General features: G+C 39.1%; 1 protein-coding gene and 1 long non-coding RNA gene across 8 annotated transcripts in view; both read right to left on the bottom strand.

The window, feature by feature from the left end:
• Positions 1-710: 710 nt before the first annotated feature.
• On the bottom strand, positions 711-7,310 carry LOC147795506 (uncharacterized). Its single transcript, XR_015423807.1, has 3 exons — positions 4,387-7,310; positions 3,229-3,394; positions 711-1,986 (listed from the first exon to the last, which is right to left on the bottom strand). It is a non-coding gene; the product is annotated as an uncharacterized LOC147795506 (long non-coding RNA).
• Positions 7,311-7,667: 357 nt separating this feature from the next.
• The window catches only part of LOC147795505 (uncharacterized), a 78,214-nt gene continuing 65,796 nt past the window's right edge, over positions 7,668-20,085 (bottom strand). For 5 of the 7 annotated variants that reach the window (XR_015423813.1, XR_015423814.1, XR_015423808.1 and 2 more), the window contains 2 exons: positions 12,920-13,221; positions 7,674-7,764 (listed from right to left, as the gene is read on the bottom strand). The gene's annotated coding sequence lies outside the window, so the exon portion shown is untranslated. Of the gene's footprint in view, positions 7,765-12,919; positions 13,222-20,085 lie in introns of all 7 variants that reach the window. The other 2 variants (XR_015423812.1, XR_015423811.1) reach the window with 2 other exon arrangements.

Raw genomic sequence — 20,085 nt, 5'->3', positions numbered from 1 at the left:
TTCTTGCAGTTTTACTCTTAAAACATGGGGTTAGGAACAATTTCCGCCATTTTATCTATTACTTTTTAAATCGAGAGGTTAGAAAAGTTGCAAACAGGTCACTTTTTTACAACATGGGGTTTAGAACAAATTTAATGTCAATTTTAAATGCGAAGTTGCAAACAATTCACTTTTTTTAACCAAACATTGGGTTTAGAACAATTTTAGCAAATATACTTGTTATTTTACTTTTTTAAAACATAGTTATTCACATTTTTAACAACATTGGGTTTAGAACAATTTTAGAAGCAATTATTCTTGGTTTTACTCTTAAAACATGGGGTTAGGAACAATTTCCGCCATTTTATCTACTACTTTTTAAATCGAGAGGTTAGAAAAGTTGCAAACAGGTCACTTTTTTACAACATGGGGTTTAGAACAAATTTAATGTCAATTTTAAATGCGAAGTTGCAAACAATTCACTTTTTTAATCAAACATTGGGTTTAGAACAATTTTAGCAAATATACTTGTAATTTTACTTTTATAAAACATAGTTATTCACATTTTTAACAACATGGGGGTTAGAACAATTTTAGAAGCAATTATTCATGCAGTTTTACTCTTAAAACATGCGGTTAGGAACAATTTCCGCCATTTTATCTACTACTTTTTAAATCGAGAGGTTAGAAAAGTTGCAAACAGTTCACTTTTTTAATCAAACATTGGGTTTAGAACAATTTTAGCAAATATACTTGTAATTTTACTTTTTTAAAACATAGTTATTCACATTTTTAACAACATGGGGGTTAGAACAATTTTAGCAAATATACTTGTAATTTTACTTTCTTAAAACATAGTTATTCACATTTTTAACAACATGGGGGTTAAAACAATTTTAGAAGCAATTATTCATGCAGTTTTACTCTTAAAACATGGGGTTACGAACAGTTTCCGCCATTTTATCTACTACCTTTTAAAACGAGAGATTAGAACAATTTTAAATGAAAGGTTGCAAACAAGTCACTTTTTTTAGAACATGGGGGTTAGAACAATTTTAGCAAATATACTTGTAATTTTACTTTTTTAAAACATAGTTATTCGCATTTTTAACATGGGGGTTAGAACAATTTTAGAAGCAATTATTCTTGCAGTTTTACTCTTAAAACATGGGGTTACGAACAGTTTCCGCCATTTTATCTACTACCTTTTAAAACGAGAGATTAGAACAATTTTAAATGAAAGGTTGCAAACAAGTTACTTTTTTTAGAACATGGGGGTTAGAACAATTTTAGCAAATATACTTGTAATTTTACTTTTTTAAAACATAGTTATTCGCATTTTTAACATGGGGGTTAGAACAATTTTAGAATCAATTATTCTTGCAATTTTACTCTTTCAAAGCATGAGAGGTTAGAACAATTTTAATGGCAATTTTAAAATGTAAGGTTTCAGACAATTCACTTTTTAAACATGTGGGTTAGAATTTTAGCAACAATTATGCTTTTAATTTTACTCTTTCGAGACGTAAGGGTTAGAACAATTTTAGCCATTTTTAGGAACAATTTTAATAGCATGTTGCATGTCCTCCAAGTAATGCCATTCAATTAGAATCTGTTCATTATGGTTTAATTTCAAGTTTAATTAGGGCAGAGGGATCAACATATTTCTACCTGTTTTGTTTTATTTGAAATACTGAATAAATACCAGAGTAATTGTGAAGTTCTAGTCAGTTATACTCATTTATTGGGGTTAAAATCACATTAGCAGCAATTATTTTTCCAACTTTAAAACATGTGGTTAGGAACAATTTCGGCCATTTTATTTTCTACATTTCCAAAATATGGGATAAGACACTACTTTAACAATTATGTTTTACCTTGTAACTTGGGATCAATGAGTCTCTACTACTCTATTAGTCTCTACTAGTAGCCTTTTCACTGGAGGAGATTGCAGTCTACACTCTTGTTACAGTGGTGGCCTGGAACGTGGAGACGTGGTGACTGTTTCTATAGCAAAAGCAAACAAGACACACAGAAAAGACAATGAGAATTCTTTACTTTATACAAAATGATGTCTTGAAAATGTCCAAATAGCATCTCAAGAAAATAAAAAGCAATTCACACAAGAAGCAACAAATTATTGTCAATGATGCTAGTGAAACAGCAGTGTTTAATACACTGTATGACTTTATTATTGGAAATGCGGGCAAATTTGTTCCCTTCTGTAAATCGAATTGCATCGAAGCGCGAGTTTTATCTTAGTGGACCAGTCTTCTAACTTTTTCAGTTTATGCCACGTGGGAAATGCTCAAAATCAAAATTGGGTTTACTCTTCATCAATAAATGGGTTAATTAGCCTAACAAGATGGTTTCTTTTCTTGTACGGAGGCAGCCTGTGCACAAAACCCCACGAGACTCGTCTGGAAAATTCTGAGTGTTTTCTAAGTAAAGACTTAGATTTTCCCTAGTCCATTTAACTGTTCCTGACGCGTGTTTGCTTTCTTACAGTTTATGAGTCACTGCCCTGAATAATTAATGGCGTCCGCCTGTGGAACTCTTCGGAAGAAAAGAATTTAACAAGGTGTTTCACAGAACGGATCTTGGATTGCAAAAACGAATGAATCTGCTCGGAATTCTAGTCATTCAAAGGCAACAATAAATTTGTCTCACAGCAAAAAGTGCGAAAAATGCCGTTTCTTTTTAGGGATTTTTCTTCCAATCAGATTTTCACTGTTTCGTTAACCGGAAATCCGGGGCGTAACCTAACATTGCATGACGAAATCTTATTTTCCAGTCCTATTTTAACCTCGACACGTTTTTCAAGAGCCTTTTTGCCAACTACATTCGATACTAAATTCCAAAACGAAGTATATTGTTTGTCTGTTCAGAATTCTGACTTATTTTCCCATGCTGGTAAGAGTGGACTCTGTTGAGTATCCGATACAATGCACTTCAGGTCCCAGAAAACGGCCAATAGGGCCTCAGCTTGCATACGTAAAATAAGCTCGGTTACGTCAGTTACGGGAATTGACCACAATCAAATTCATTTTGTGTTAAGGCGCTGAGCGAGTAAAGTTACAGCACTACTCGTGTTCGTGTTCCACAAATTAATTGCGACTTGATAACGCCCGGTCGCATTTTTGCTTTAACTTCGACAAATGGAGTAAAAAAGAAAGTAAACGGACCGGGCCTACGTTGAGGAAGATGGCTTAAAAGGCTACAAAATGTGTTTTCACATTTAATACTTACAGTCATTACACCTCTCTCGTTGAAACTGTTGAAAGTGGCACGTTTTGGATGCCCTCGCGGGAGATGTTTCGTGACGCAAGGTCAGAGCAGCAAATGACGAAATGTTGCAAGCTTCGGGGGCGAGGCAAACGTCGATCTAGAAATGCGCATGTCCGGTTACCACGTGCTGGCAAAGGAATTTCAAAATTTGCATAAATGCCTGCCCTACAAAACACATTCTACTCGTATATCGCATGATGCCTTTGCAAATCACAACTGGACCAAATGCGGCGATCGGACGCAACAAATAATTGGAACAGCGTCAAAGAAAATCGTGCGTAACAAATGCTATTCATTCATTCTTAAGTTCGTCTAGGGGAACGTTGAGAGAACGTATCAAAGACTGAACGGCGTGAAGTATGCGCGTTCTTTTATTGCCGAAGTGGGGGCTTTAAATCAAACGAGCCTTTTGATAGTTCTTTTAATTCAATTTGAATTCTCCACACTAAAGACACTAAAGACACTCTTGATTCGGGGCAAGCTTTTGTTAGTTACATAAGAGACCCCTTGCACCAATACACTGTTTTCAATGGACAAGAAGGGCACAAATTTAAGGACTCTACATTTCAGAGACGGAGGTCGCTACGCAAAAACTTGCCCCGAATCACGAGGTATAGCGCAGTATCTTAAGTCTAGGGAATTTGAATTATGTTGATGTGCAATCAGATGACTCACTGTACCAACTTTTAGTCAAATTAAACTCTTAAACGATCTTTCTCGAACTCCTTGGTATTTTTTTAACTTGAGGCATCCAATAAAAGAAGCACTTGGCGAAGCCAGCAATCGCAGATAAACGTTTATATGTGATCTAAATAAATATACAGGGCATTTTGCCTACAGTGGAATTATCCTACCGAAAAAGTGAACACATTAAACCTCTCTCTTTGCTAATATTACGAAACTAAGTTCTTCAAGATCCTGATTGAGACACGCCAAGAGAAAAAGCAAAAAACTGCGTGAACGTTTTGGAAAAGTAAAAGAACTGATTATTTTGTACACACGAGCGAATAACAATTAAAAAAATAAAACAAAACAAAAAGGAAATGGGCAAATTCAAATAAATCAAATTAAAAATCAACAAACAGCACACACACCTGACAGAGACCACAGTTACGATACCTTTTATTGACATATTCTTCCCGAAATATGTTGATGGTGTGGGTCAAGGGCAGGTCAATGAAATAAAAGAGAACAAGACATAAATAAGACAACTAAAATAAGACAACTATTTTAGCCTTATTATTGACCTACCAAAGGTGAGGGTGGAGGCAAAAGAGGCATTTTATTGATACAGAGAAAAACATTGGGGGCCGTTTAATTTTCCTTCCTTCTAATAGTATATTCTAGAAAGGCCATTAAACCTTGCGTGACAAAAGATTAAAATTTTATGGGCCCACCCCTCCCCCCCCCAAAAAATGTAACTGTCCCCCTTTCAAAAAAGGTGTGCCCCAAATCTGCCCAAACCCAAGGTTTACGTTTCCAGCTCCTTGTGCATACTTTCCGAAGATGTACACAAAATATACATGAAGCTAAATGTTAACAGAACGTGCACTTGGTGCTGGTAAATAACCCCCTTCACCATTTTTTGTGCAAAATAATACTGTGTAATCGAAATAAAGGTTTCACAACCGTTAGTTAGTTACATTATTACAGTTACTTCTAATTAAACTGTGTGCTGCTTAAAATAAAAGCTAAACAAAGGATAAGGAAAGACCCATCACCAGTTAGTTTAAAAAATCATTAGACAGATTGTATGTAAAAATAAGTGAAATTCAGTACTACAACGCATTAGTACATCAAAAGTATGATGCCAAACACTGTGTGGTTGCATCTGAAAGAATACCGCTAGTTTAGAAGTTTCCTGTTGATGCCTGACTTGCATATCTGCCATTATGGATGATTAAGCAATGTTGTTTTACAGATTAATACGTAAAACCATCCTTTTCTCTGATAGGGCTGATGGTTCTCTGAGCTTTCTACAAGTTCTGGCACTGGATTTGTGAATAAAATAAACAAGCTTTCTTTGGAATTAACTACTTATTCAGAAAAAAAGGATAATGATTCACCTCTTCATTCAGCAACACCTTCAACGCGTCTATGTTCCCTATTTACAATAAATTTCACAGCAGTGGTGCATTTCTTGGACTGTTTGTCACACCACTGCTAGGTTGTTGCACATGACCTTGATTTTTATTTAGAATACGGAATCACAACACAACAACATCAAGATGTTCCTATACATAAATAAAGGGAAATAATCACTGGGTATAAGACCAGATGACCAAGGAGGCCATTCCACAGCATCATTGAGGGAAAATCACTCTGCCTTCTTACGACTGCGATAAGACAATGACCTGCGGCACTGTCCTGTGACCAGCACAGACGTCTCAAGACATCATGGCCCAGTTGTACAAGTTACTTGCGCTTAAGCACATAAGGAAGATTATATGTGCTTTTGATGGTGACACACTTAACCCCACACACGCGAAACAGGTGTTTACCTTTTGTTATGACAGGCTAATAGCTTTTATTTATCTGTGATTATAGAGATCAATTGAGAGCTCATAAACTAAGCTTTCCTGTGCAACCGTACTTGAAATGGTCAGCTTCAGAAGTTCAGCGTACCAATCCATTACCAATCAATTACCGATCCATTTTGTATTGCTATTTTTTCATTGTTGATACACCTTAAAGATATAATTGTAGACATCTTAAATAAAACTGACCAACGCACAAATTTCTAATTAAGAAAAGTTTATGACAAAGAACCAGCTTCTTATTTCCTTCATGAATATGCCACACTCAAATATCGTGCACAAATAAGCATTATGAAAATGTGGAAGCCACAAAGGGCTTTATGGCACAAGCACAGGAAACACACACCTGCAAAGGTTGGTGCATGGTGTTTGATGCAAGGGATGCCTGCAATTTCATCGAAGGCTTTCATAGCTACAATATGCAGCACGTTGGTAAATGTTCCTGGTTTTGCCACATTTTCACCACTATCACTGATACTGCAATATTTTCAGCAATTTTCCAACCCATACTCTTGCTTTTTTATGCATGAACATTTGTGCAAGAAACCAATGATGATGAAGCATTCGACTGTTAGAGGTTGATCTCAATTTTGTGACAGATTCCTTGGCTCTTACTCACGAGTAGCCACACTGGCACCAAATCGTCCCTGCCGCTTAGAGGTAACTTTGTTGCCATCAAAGATTATACAGCTCCAAACTGGTACTTTCTAACCTAAACAATTTCTCATGTGAATGGAGCAGAACAATTCATCCGTTAGACATCAGATTTTTAAGTGTGAGGTATCTAGTTTGATCCCTGGAATTGCTGTGAATGTGTTGTTCCTTTTTTTCTGAATTTGGCTCAAGAGAAATCTTTCAAAAGGGAAAGAAAGTCAGAAATTTCACTGCCCACAATAATTCGTCATTTTGTTTTTATTCATGGGTCCGGATGATAATTGTTATAAGGGAAAGGAAGGCTCCAACTTCATAAGTCTGGTTTCAACTCTCCCCCCCCAAAAAAAAAATATGGAAACACAATGCTAATGTGTGTACAGAACCAGATGGCAGCAAGGCTATGACTGATGGGCAGCATATTGTGTGCTATTCTGCACAAAGGCAAGAGCAAGATAGATGTCAATACACAATATCCTAAGGATAATGGCATGCTTTACCCAGTGATACTTGCGTTGGTTATGCACTGATGATGGAGTTAGGAAGGAGGTTTCAATCCGTGCAGAAAACGTGCTGGACCCGTGCAATTTGGAGACAAGGGTGCACTTTCAAGAGACATAACACCCATGCAGTTTGAAGCTATTTCACCACATAGGACCCGTGTTTTCAGTGCTTGTGAGAAAGGACCTCTCGTCGTTTTTTAAAAGAGATGAAGGAAGGTAGAATGTGAACAAAATTGCAAGACTCGAGCAGTGGCGAGCACCCCATATCAGCACCCTCCACATCGGAAGCACCATCACACTGATTAGGCTGCTGGGTTGCATTCCCAGGGCAGGCTTCAGAAAACCTGACAATTCCCAACACTCTGGGACACAGCCAAGAAGCAATATTTGCTACCAAAAGAGGCCAACAACAGTGGCTAAATTCAAGTTCAGCATACGCTGTACGTCCATACACTTCTCAGACTTTGTGTCCAGGCACTGATAAAACATCAGCCAGAGCTGATCAGACAGGGCAACTGCTGTGGCTTATCCCATCAGATATGTCTACATATACAGATAACCTGACCCTATTTTCATATGTCCTCTTACATGAAGAGACTCAAGACAGTCTGTGCACTTGCACACCCAATTATTTACTGGACAATATGTAATGCCATTATCCAAGACTTCAGGACATTCAAGCAGAAGAAATAGCCATTGACATCTTTACCTGATGCAGCCGTTAGGGCAGATGCATGAGAAACTCAAGTTCTTATCCGTGAGACATGTTCCAGCATTCTGTCGGGGTTGTGCTACACATAAACATGCTGTGGTGAAAGAACACAAGACAAGGTGTATTTGAATAGACTCATACATGTAGACTTAAGCACACATTAAAGTGGTGAAGGAACACAAGACAATGTGTATTTGAATAGACTCATAGACTCAAGCACACATTAAATAAACTGTATGAAAAATCAGTCTGAAAATATAATCTAGTTCATGCCTGAAGTGACGGGAGTGTGGAACTGGCTCAGACTATATCTATACACATATGATCCCTCATATTTCTGTTGTAAACCTCCAATGAATATTTATTCGGTCTGAGATCTTTCAAGATACTGAAAGTGTCAGTACATGTATTTTCAAAATAAATTCCAACCATCGTCAACCCATCCCTACCAAATCCCCCACAACCGGCTGTCACTGACCAAGCCCACACATCCTCGACTGGGCTCAGGTTTTAGGTTCACGTATTACCATACTATAAGTACATGTCGTTACATACATGCACATGGGAAGAAAACTGGGCTCAGGTTTTAGGTTCACGTATTACCATACTATAAGTACATGTCGTTACATACATGCACATGGGAAGAAAACTGGGCTCAGGTGTTAGGTTCACGTATTACCATACTATAAGTACATGTCGTTACATACATGCACATGGGAAGAAAACTGGGCTCAGGTGTTAGGTTCACGTATTACCATACTATAAGTACATGTAGTTACATACATGCACATGGGAAGAAATCTGGGCTCAGGTTTTAGGTTCACGTATTACCATACTATAAGTACATGTAGTTACATACATGCACAAGGGGAGAAAACTGGGTTCAGGTTTTAGGTTCACGTATTACCATGCTATAAGTACATGTAGTTACATACATGCACATGGGAAGAAAACTGGGTTCAGGTTTTAGGTTCACGTATTACCATACTATAAGTACATGTAGTTACATACATGCACATGGGGAAAAAACTGGGCTCAGGTTTTAGGTTCACGTATTACCATGCTATAAGTACATGTAGTTACATACATGCACATGGGAAGAAAACTGGGCTCAGGTTTAGGTTCACGTATTACCATACTATAAGTACATGTAGTTACATACATGCACATGGGGAAAAAACTGGGCTCAGGTTTTAGGTTCACGTATTACCATACTATAAGTACATGTAGTTACATACATGCCCATGGGGAGAAAACTGGGCTCAGGTTTTAGGTTCACGTATTACCATACTATAAGTACATGTAGTTACATACATGCCCATGGGGAGAAAACTGGGCTCAGGTTTTAGGTTCACGTATTACCATACTATAAGTACATGTAGTTACATACATGCCCATGGGGAGAAAACTGGGCTCAGGTTTTAGGTTCACGTATTACCATACTATAAGTACATGTAGTTACATACATGCACATGGGAAGAAATCTGGGCTCAGGTTTTAGGTTCACGTATTACCATACTATAAGTACATGTAGTTACATACATGCACATGGGAAGAAATCTGGGCTCAGGTTTTACGTTCACGTATTACCATACTATACGTTCAAATCTAGTGATTGTTCCCGCATAGTGGCCTTATGTGATATTCAGTTTGAAAATGCGGCCTGTTCAATTATGATCGTAACCCTAAGATTTTCCAAAACAGACCAAAAGGAAGGCAAAATGGAAAAGTAAGGCTTCATACTGACTGAAACAGTCTGATTGTAAGGCTGGGACAATACGGCAGAGACCATCCAATGTAATAGGACAGCGTGCATCCCGACGGCTGTTACACTGCCAACACCCATGCAATAAGCATTTGAAAACAAAGTGTTGGGTTATATCCGAAAATTATACAAGCCTGATGTGGAAGCAATACCAGATACATACAAAACCTATGGTAGTGAGAGAATAATTATTGACGGACAAAATGCAAGAAACTGTACCAGCTGTTGAAGTGAAGGGTGAAAACCAACACAATTAAGGCCATGGCACAAACTGAACTATGGGAAAATTGCCAAGTACGCTGATAAACTGAATGAGTATGGGGGAGGCAACAGAATCTAATAAAAGACCAAGAATTTCTAGCTGAAGTTGTTCCAAAGGTCTGCAGGCTGGGAGTACCATTGAGGTCTGCTCCTGGTGCTAGCTGCCAGAATCTGTACATATGAAAGCGAGAGAGAGCATTGGCGATGCCGTTATCAATACCAGGAACATGACGCACCTTGAAATGAATATTCAGATCCAAACAACGGATCACAAGCCAACAGACCCATTTCATAATCCTAGGGCAGGGACAAGTTTGAAGATTGATTTGTGGCCAAAACTACTGCATTATCTGTCCAGAAAACCACGCATCTACATCTATTTCTCAAATCTGGTCCCCACAAGCGCAGCGCCAGCACAATGGGAAAAAGTTCAAGGAAAGCAATAGAAAACTGCAGGGAACGGATTGACAAGGGCCATCTGCCCTGAGTCCAATGACCATGAAAAAATGCACAAAAACTTATACCGGCTGAAGCATCGGTGTACAACCGTAAGGTGTGACTGGACTGCCACACTTGGGGAGGAAACACGACCGAGCCATTGAAATGGACCAAGAACTGTTGCCATGCCAACAGATTGGTTTATGCCCCAGAAGAAAAGTGGATACGATGATGTGGCTTGTAAACGCTGCAGGTTACATGTACATGTAAATCAAACAAATGCACAGCCTTGGCAAACAGCTTTACAGTTGAAATTTAAACCTCTTAGCAAAGACTGCAGGTCCCTGAGAATAATTTTTGGTTTAGATAATGCATTATCCAACTTCTCTACTATGGACGTGATTTTCACGGGTAGAACTCTAATTGTCTGAGCAATAGGGTCGATTGCCAGCCCTAGGAAAGTGATGATATTAGCCGGTCCAACCGTTCTGTCTGACACAGAAGGGAACTCCAAACTCCTTACACACGACCATAAAAGAACTGAGAGCACGAGCGCAGTCACTGGAATTGGCACTTCTCACAAAAAGGAAATTGTCGAGGTAGTGAATGTATCATTAGTCATTGCCACTTTGCGGGTACAGTACATTCCTTGAAATGTGCTAAAATGTTCATATGTCACACACGATATGGAACAACCCATGGGCATACATTTATTGCAGTACGGGTAGTGTGACCCATCGAAGAAGAAGCCTAACAGGTTGAAATCATCTGGGTGAACTGGCAGCGAGTAAAAAGCCGACTTAATGTCAGATTTAGCCATAAGGGCACCAGTGCCTAAACTTAAGACCAACCCTATCGCGTCATCAAAACTCGAGTAATTAACAATGGTAAGAGACTGGTCAATGTGATCATTAACGGAATTGCCCAACGGGGAGCAAAGATTGTGTATCAAGCGAAATTCACCCGGCGTTTGCTTAGGAACCAGACCGACTGGAGAAAAGAGCAAGTCTGGCAATGGGGGGGCTGGAAAAAGGACCAGCAATGCGGCCCAACTGAATCTCCCTGATAATATTATTGTGTAATAAAGCCTTGTGTTCATGGACGGACTTGAAATTGCCAGCCGAACTAGAGTGTACTCCCAGACCAAAATAGCCTAAACGAAAGACAAAAGTGAAACCATAGATCAGGGGTTGGTAGTTGATGCGTTGGCTGCCCCTTGAGCACTGCCAGTGCGTACATGTAGGGAGCTACTGTGGCAATTCTTGGCTGAGTGGCCAGGGGACATGCACACGGAACATTTGTGGACAAATAGACATGCGAACCGGAAACATAGACTGCGGTTGAAGTCAAAACAGATTCCACGAGCAGTGCCTCACTGTTCCTGCTGAGAGGATGTAAGACCCAGTTGCGGAATGGCTGTCGGGAGGACTTAAGGGGGTAGGTACGAAAAAAGTTTTGTGAGGGACTACCCACTAGCGTTGGCCACAATGCAGCGTCGATGCTGGCCAAGGAACGAGCAGGCATTCACGTCTGGTGAAGATGGAACTGGATATCATAATAGCGCCAGCCGGCACCCGTGCAACGGAAGGCTGCAGATCGGACAGTATCGGCACATTTCAGTAATTGTTGCAGAGCTGCCAAGTTCTTTCGGAGCATTTCAGAAATCTCAACTCTAAAAACTTTTTATTTGATGCGCATTGTACAACACAGCATGTTTACATTGTAGATGTAGTATGGGAGTTTTCAGTATGAGGAAAGTAATATTTTAACGAAAAACAGTTTTGAAATATATTTTCTTTGCACGCCAAATTATAAATCAAATGGACAGCCTTTGATGATGTGTGTACTTCCACAGGGCATCTGCAGCATAGGCATAGAAACCAATGTTCGCAAAACAGGTAATCCAAATTCTCATTATAACATGTGCATACCGGTACATGCTCGGTGAGAAACTGCACCATCAACACCTCAGCTCGAATGGTACCATACATACGTTTAGCCTTAGAAGCCATTTCTTTTCCAAGAAAGAATGGCGAAGTCCGTGCAGTCGTAGAAATGTCCGAGCGAATACGGTGGCATGGTGTTGTCATGCATGACGCATCACACGCGCGCCGTGATTGTTGCAGAAATGGGTATCACACCAATTTGGACCCGTAATGGTGATCAATTTCTGTACCAATTACGGAAAATCCGTACCACTTGGCAGCTCTGTTGTTGGGTACAGTACGGATGGCAAATCAAGTAAATGGATGCAAAAACCAAGAAAGCAGACATAAATGGCAGAAGTCCACTGCTCAGTGGACATTATGCGAATGTGCTGAGCTGGGGGCGAATTTGCAAGGTGGGTGATTCAGGCAAACCGATCATAAGTACAAAGTTGTGAGAATGAGTATTACCAAATCCCATAGCAAAGAACCAAATTCGCCAAACTCCCCATTCCAAATTTTTTCTTGGATGTTTTTAGGTACCCTCAGCCCCAGCTCGTCACAAACACTGGTCAGTGCGGTGTAGTTTTGTACATTAGCCATTGAAGACACAGCACTCACAGCTTGAAGTGAAATAGGGATGGAAGTCAAAGGCAATGCAGATGAACTAATACTAAGAGTAGGATCACCAGTTGAAATTAAATAAGGAATGGATTGGTGGTCCACAACTGGTAAGGGAAAAAGATTGCAGTGACATCTGATTCACCAAGCCCCAAAGTCACAGGCAGTGCCACGGCAGCACTTTGCGATGGTGGTCCACAACAGGTAAGGGAAAAAATTACAGGGAACAACTGATTCACCAAGCCCCGAAGTCACAGGCAGTGCAGCGGCAGCACTTTGCGGGCGTCCGGGTGGGAGAGATCCATCTACAGCACCAGTAGGGATTGCAGATGATGGTGTGGCTGCTGCCGGTATACTTTTCTCTAGCCCAACCGAACGTGGGGTTGCATCAGAAGCATCTCTCCGGCTTTGAGTAGGCTTACCAGTAGCAGAGCGAGGCCTTCTGTGCGGTCTCCTCCCCTCAGAAGACCAAACGGTTGCTGCCACTCTCTTCCCAGACTTCAGCATCTTGCAGTGACCAGAGATTGTGTTTAACGAAAGACTGAAAACAAAATTGGCAGAGAAACGTGCAACTTGATCATGTGTTTACATTTGATAAAGCCTGCTGAGAAGTGACAATTCCTGCTGTGTAAAACACACACTAAAACTTGGATACCAGACAGTTTACTCCATCCTTATTATTCATGAGTCTGTGTTTGACGCAACACGCAGAATGCGCCAGGCGCACACAAAGTCTATTTACTTCTATTTTATTGGACAATTTTCAAAAGGAATATACATGTACCATAAAATAGATGGGGATGTTTGGGAAAATAAAAGTGAAGTTTTAGAAAAAATTGTTGGAAATCCATCATATGTTGATTTCTTTTGACTCTCTGAATAAAAAGGTATTTATGAATATGAATAAATATGTGCTTGGCTGGTCTTAAACGTTAGTTTAATATTTATTCCCTGAACAATGCTAAAAAAAAAATCCTTTAAAACAATCTCCCACTTGGCATCCCAAATCAACCTCTTCTGTGACACAGGATTGAGAAGAATATTTGGAAGCCTCCAAATTTGAACTCACCCACTGACCCACATTGGGCTAAGACACTGACTAAAAACACGTCCAGGCAAAAACTAGCCCCCCATTAAAAAACAAAAAAGGGACATCGTAGTTAACCATGTGATAAACAACAACACCATTTACACAGTACTAAAACAACTCAAACAAAAAACCACTCACTACTACATCAAAAATGTTTCCATTTCAGAAAAAGTATTTCCTCCAATGGCCCAACAGCATGCCCTGAAATATGTGACATCACCCTGCATGACTTCTAAAACAAAATACTAAAAAAAAAGGTACAAAAGATTCTCACATAGTGGTGCTATAGAGAAAATATACTGGTCATCTATAACCAAATTCTTGACCAATTCCTAATTTTGTCGCAAACATCAACAAGATCCAACCAACTTTGAAATTCACAAATGAAGCTCTCTGAGACACATATCTACTATCTCAGAAATATTTGTGAAACCCCCATTCTTTACTTTCAGGAAAGTACTTTCATGAATTCACACAAGTTGAATAGCAAAATTTTGCAGAAAGTCTTTCATCAGATTTGCTTCGCTTTCACCTCTGCCTGAAGTATGAGCCAGCCTTAACTGAGGCCAAATGGCTGGACTCAAAACCCTAACCCCCTAGAGTGTATGTAAAATCACATTGAAATTGGAGGATTTGGGACTGTTTAAAACACTCAGTAAAATAAAATCTCCTTTACTGGTATAACAACCCATCAAAAGCATTACTTCCTCCAAAATCATCCTTATGCAACTGATTAAGTGTTATCCCTACTGGGCACAAAAGCATATTGTTCTTGCTGACAGAAGAATTTGAAAACTAATCTTCTGCTCGCATCACCCAATCACATCCAATAAACATCACTAGCTTTTGGTTATATATTCTTCTTATGCCTTCCCATTTCACCCCCTTACCAGACCACTGGCCTAGACTATTATTTAATCAGTAAGCTTCACAAGTCACCAGACAGTGTCACTGAATGGGATGGTGTCATCATCTTTTCACATGACTCACACTTTTCTTATTTGAAGTTGATTGATACAGTCATGAACTTCTTCCCGTGTTTTGGGCTTTAAAATACGGAACCAGGAAAGTTGAGATATTTCACAGGGTCAGCAGTGTATCTTGGAAGCCAACTGTTGTCCAACGTTTTAAAACAATCACTAAAATGCTTATTAATCATCTGAGGGACGGCAGTATCAGAATTATTTATATGAACAACTGACTGGGTTAGGTATTTTGACACTTTCTGTTCAATATTTATTGATGAATGATTTCACAGGTTATCTTTTAATATTGGATGTTTCTTGCTCAAAAGATAAGATAATGTAAGTTTCTTGAAAGCTCTAATTAAATAATAATAATAAAAATTGACATTTATAAAGCGCCCAATCCATCAGGCTGCTCCCACGCGCTGTACATCAAAATATAGATAAATAAATATAACCTACATGTACCATAATCAAAATCAATACTAAGAAACTGAAAATGCTTGTTAAAAAGGTGCGTCTTCAGCCCGGTCTTAAAACTCTCCACATTCCTAGACATTCTAAGATGAACTTCAAGCTGGTTCCAGAGACCGGGACCAGCCACAGAAAACATCCTCTCGCCAGCAGAAGACAGCCTAGTTTTTGGAAGAGTAAGCCTAGGCGAGTCCAGTGCGGAATCGACTAGAAATCCTTACATCAAGCAAATCACTTAAATAACTTGGAGCACTGTTGTGGAGACATTTAAAGATCCTTAGACACACCTTAAAAATTACCCTATGATATTTTACTGGCAACCAATGTAGTTGCATCAGCGCAGGAGTGATGTGGTCAAATTTCTAGCCACTAGTGAGTAACCTTGCTGCAGCATTCTGGACTCTCTGCAAAGGAGCAAGGGCTGACGCTAAGTAACCTATTAAAACAGAGTTACAATAGTTTATGAGAGACATAACAAGTGCATGAATAATATGCTCCGTGGCTGATTGACCCAAACAACATTTAATTTTGCTTATATTGTTCAGGTGTTACATTGCAGAGAGATATTCTTGATGTGGGATTGCATATTCATTTTGTTGTCAAAAATCACACCCAGACTCTTGACTTCAGAGACTGCGGTAATATTGTGATTACTAATTATTCACAAGAGTTCTAGGAATTTTGCTAAACGACATATGCGATCCAATGATAAGCAGATCTGTCTTATCATTATTTAGCTTCAAAAAGTTAATCGCCATCCAACATTTGATGTCGTCACAGCATTTTTCCCAAACTGGCACTTGTTGCTGTATGTTACTGGCAGTTGGCTGTGCTGACAAATACAACTGAGTGTCATCTGCATAAAAATGACAACTCAGTCCATGATGCCTGATAACATCCCCTAATGGCAACATATACACATTGAATAAAAGTGGTCTGAGTACAGAGCCCTGGGGGACACCATACTTAAGTGTACAGGTGTCACTCATGGTTCCAACATCCAATCCACTCCGACCATCAGGTGATAAAGACCAAATCTGAACTCTTTGTAAACGGTCTCTAAGGTAAGAAGAAAACCAATCAAAGGTATTTTGTGAGACTCCTACATGTGTCCTTAATCGATGAAGCAAAATGTCATGATCAAGCGTATCAAACACACCACTTAAATCAAGAAATACCAGAATGGAGACTTTGCCCTCATCTATATTTTTCAAAATATCATTTTGAATGCGGGCAAGAGCCGTTTCCGTCCCATGGTAGCACTTGTATGCCGATTGAAAAGGTTCATGCAACATAAACCTGGTCATATGATTAGTAAGCTGTTGCGCAACCACCTTCTCAAGAACCTTGGAGACAAATGGTACATTGGCAACTGGCCGATACTTCTTAAGCAGCTCGGCTTGATCAGCCTTGAGGTTCCGAGATTTTGGAATGGGAGTAACGTAGACATCTTAAAATCATTTGGAAAAACTGCAAGCTTAATAGAAGAATTAACAAGAGATGTAATTATTGGGCAGATTTCAGGCAGACAGCATTTTAAAAGTGCAGTCGGTATCAGGTCAGTACCACAAGTTTTTGGAGGACACTTGCACAAGTGGAGGAGCCTAAATTAAGCTTACATCCTTCAGGAAGAATTGGATCTTGAATATCAAAATCTCCTTGACCCACACTACTCATACGTCGTAAGTTGCTGATCTTATCTTGAAAGAAATTTGCGAATCAATTTGACTTCAGACTTATGAGTAGGAAATGTAGGAACTGACTTATGGCATAACAAATTATCAATCACACAAAAAATCTGATGACAATCACCCCTGCTCTCACGGATTAAGGTTTGATGATAATGCACTTTCGCATCCTTGATCATCTTCACAACGCGATTACATTGCATTTTTTATATCTCCCAGTCAACAGTGAGTCGAGTAAATCGCCAACGAGGCTCCAGTTTTTTACGCTTAATATTCTCCTTCCTAATGGTCTCAGTAAGCCATGGTGTATTCGACCGTATAGTAAGAACCTTTGATTGAACAGGAGCATGCTTGTTAAGAACCATCCTTAATTCCAAATTGTAAAAAGCTGTGAATACGTTGGGGTCGGGTAACGAAGTTTCGTCCAAAAACTTTGAAAATGCAGAACAAAGAATGTCTCAACGAAAATGTTCACAGTCTATGTTTTTTAGCCTCCTAAATGCCACAGATCTCTGCGGTCTCACAGGCTTACTGATTTGTAAAGAACACAGATTTCTAAAGAACAGTGAATGATCAGAAATAGCAGGATCAAAACATCTACAGATTTGATAATGTCCATAGATGGACAAGTAATAACAAGATCCAAAACATGACCTTTAATATAGGTTGGGGATACTACATGTTGAATCAAATTGCAAGACTCGAGAAAATTCATTAAAAAAATCCTATCATGTGCTTGAGGCTGATCCATGTGAATATTAAAGTCTCCAACTATCACAAAATCAGATGATTTTGACATGAACTGTTCATGACAGTCGACATTGACTACAATGTGCTCAAAAGATGTTCCAGCCGCAGTAGATGGAGTGGCATGTATTCTCATTCCGGACTTATACAATACTCCTACACCACCACCAGCTCTACCTTGACGAAATTTATAGAGAAACTGGTAATCGTCAGATGTTAACTGTGACACCGTAGTAATGTCTCCTTCTTTAATCCATGTCTCAGTATTAACAGCAAGCACATCAATGTCTTGATCAGCCAGCAATTCAAGAATGCCAGTTGTTTTGTTACACACAGATCTCGCATTCAAACTACAAACCCGCAAATTTCTTCTGGATGGAGTGCAACTCGAAGCTGATGCCAGTTTAATCGAAATTAAATTACCTGTCTGGGGTGGTCGGCAATATGACAAATGCCATGAATTGAATTGCCTAGGCCCTACAATAACCAGATTTATCTGTTTATTTAGGTTAATTGATCTAGGTTTCAAAGAAATAGTTTATAAAGTCTATTTCTCTTTCTTTTAGATTTTAGTAGGCCTTTAGTGATCTAGGGATTTTTAGGTAGTTTATTATTATGTCTACACTTTGTATAAGGCATGCATTAATCAATGAGATGAGTTTACTTATTTGGAAGAGAATTGTGAATACCGCAAATTTACTCCATCACCAGCAGCAACCGAATCGCAGTCAACTTAACTAATTCATCTTTCAGTACAGCAACATGTTCGGCTGAAGTACGGTATTTCTTTTCAATGTGTACATGTACATGTAGGTTTCTGCTTAGTTTAAGCAAAGTCAAAGCCAAAGAGAATAACTGGAAGGTGATCACTGAAGTCCAATAGAACAATGAAAGTGGAGGATGGTTCAGTGTAGTTTTTGAAGACATCATCAATCAATGTTGCTGATTTGTGAGTTATTCTAGTTGGTTTATCAATTGTAGAGCAGAAAAAAATGAGTATGTAAAAAGCTTTGTCATCATTAGTTAAAACTTGAGTTTCACTATAGAGAAGATCAATGTTAAAGTCCCCGTCGACCAGCATTTAATCGATTCAGCTGAACTTTTTTCCAGCACCAAAGCACCTGTGATTCTCTGCATAGATTCTTCCTCTGGCTTCAAACTGGGTAAAGGGGATGGGCCATGTAGGGTTAAATTGACGTTATATGATATTCTTCAACCGTCTTATAAACAGTAAGTTGGATTAAACCCTCTTTTATGTCAATAAATAAGCAAAACTTGGAAATTTCTTAGTGCTGTTTTCAGTCTCTGCCTGGGCTCTTCACACAAATTTATCGAAATCTGCCAATGTGGGCAGCAGACAAATCTTGGCAAAAATTTTTTGATGATGCATACCATAGACAGGTTTTCCACTTACTATAACACCAAGTTACCGGGATTTAACTCGGATTAACCTGGATTTTGGAATCCAGGGTGTGAAAGTGTGGATCCGTTCTCAGTTAACTAGTCACGTGGACTCAACTGGTTAGCTCCTCCCATCCATCCTAATTCAAGAGTACTTTTCCATATGAAGTATACAAAAGGTTCTGGAACTTTCATTGGCCACTCTAATACCCAGATGGACAAACTACGCTAGAAGGAGATGTACAGATACAGGAAATCCCAGTATTTTAGCGGCAGGGGTATTAATGAACAATTCATTAGCCAGATAACCAGGAGTGCTATACTTGTAATCAGATTGCAGTTTGGATGATGTATGAAGTGCAGATAAATGGTCTTAGCCAGACCAAATTCCTCAAAAGCTGATTGAGAGAATTATGGAAGGGTGGTATCGACCAGGGCGTTTGCCAAATTGCCAGGATAACAAACGTGCAGTCAGATAGAAGCTGCAATATGTCAGGGCATTTGTGTATGATTTGTGAGCAAATATTGTCCAAAGAGGACTAAGTCCTGTGCTCATTATTTAAATTATGGACTTAAATACATTTCTAACAGTCGTTATCTTTAATTTTCAGGTAATATTTCAGAGAGGGCTATGGGTACATAGGGACATGAGATGAAACAGGATGGCAACTTATAATCTGGGCTACCAGACGTAGACGCAGAGCTGAGTCTACTCTTAAGCAGTATGGAGAAGCTTTTCAAACTTTGTGTACATGGCAAATGAAACTACCAGTAGAACCGAACTACTTATCCCTGTACATAAGTCATACTTCACCTATTTCCAAAGCCAGTTCAGTCATTGCTTGGACGCATAATTTGGCAGGTGTATCTGATCCATTCTCTTTACTTTTAGTGAAACAATTCATAGAGGGTCTCCAAAGAAAATTTGCCGGTCTAGTCTCAAAAAATAGCCCATCTCAGCCGAGATATTAATTAAGATGTACAATTATTACTGTACAGACTTAAATGTGTATCAGTTAATCATCTTCTGTTACTATGTG

The sequence above is a fragment of the Acanthaster planci genome, unplaced genomic scaffold (assembly GCF_054643075.1).
Source record: "Acanthaster planci isolate LZ-2023a unplaced genomic scaffold, COTS_SCS Contig12, whole genome shotgun sequence".
Taxonomy (NCBI): Eukaryota; Metazoa; Echinodermata; class Asteroidea; order Valvatida; family Acanthasteridae; genus Acanthaster; species Acanthaster planci.
The sequence above is the reverse complement of the archived record's forward strand: the minus strand, read 5'-3'. Positions and strand labels throughout refer to the sequence as shown.